Source organism: Lupinus angustifolius, chromosome LG10, assembly GCF_001865875.1.
Source record: "Lupinus angustifolius cultivar Tanjil chromosome LG10, LupAngTanjil_v1.0, whole genome shotgun sequence".
In the NCBI taxonomy this organism is placed as follows: Eukaryota; Viridiplantae; Streptophyta; class Magnoliopsida; order Fabales; family Fabaceae; genus Lupinus; species Lupinus angustifolius.
In genome coordinates this window covers 2,517,324-2,517,575 of record NC_032018.1, presented here as the reverse complement: position 1 = coordinate 2,517,575, position 252 = coordinate 2,517,324, and the positions used below count along the sequence as shown (strand labels likewise).

Sequence of the window (252 nt, the reverse complement as noted above, 5' to 3'; positions counted from 1 at the left end):
CCTCATGGGTGGATTTATAGGGTGGAGCGCTACTTCGAAATTAATAAAATTCCAGAGGAAGAAAAGGTGGACACGGCGGTGGTGTGTTTGGAGGGGAAGGCTCTGAATTGGTTCCAATGGTGGGAATCACGGATGGTAGTGGCTGTGAGATGGCCTCTATTCCGCCAATCATTGATGAGCAGGTTTCAAATAGCGTCATCGGAAAATCCGTATGAGGTGTTGATGGGGCTGAAGCAGAGAGGCACGGTCATG

The 252-nt window shown here is 49.6% G+C and overlaps 1 protein-coding gene across 1 annotated transcript in view; it reads right to left on the bottom strand.

The window, feature by feature from the left end:
* Positions 1-252, bottom strand: part of LOC109357916 (dolichyl-diphosphooligosaccharide--protein glycosyltransferase subunit STT3A-like) — a gene marked incomplete at both ends in the record, with an annotated part of 8,284 nt that overhangs the window by 1,083 nt on the left and 6,949 nt on the right. The window lies entirely within an intron of this gene.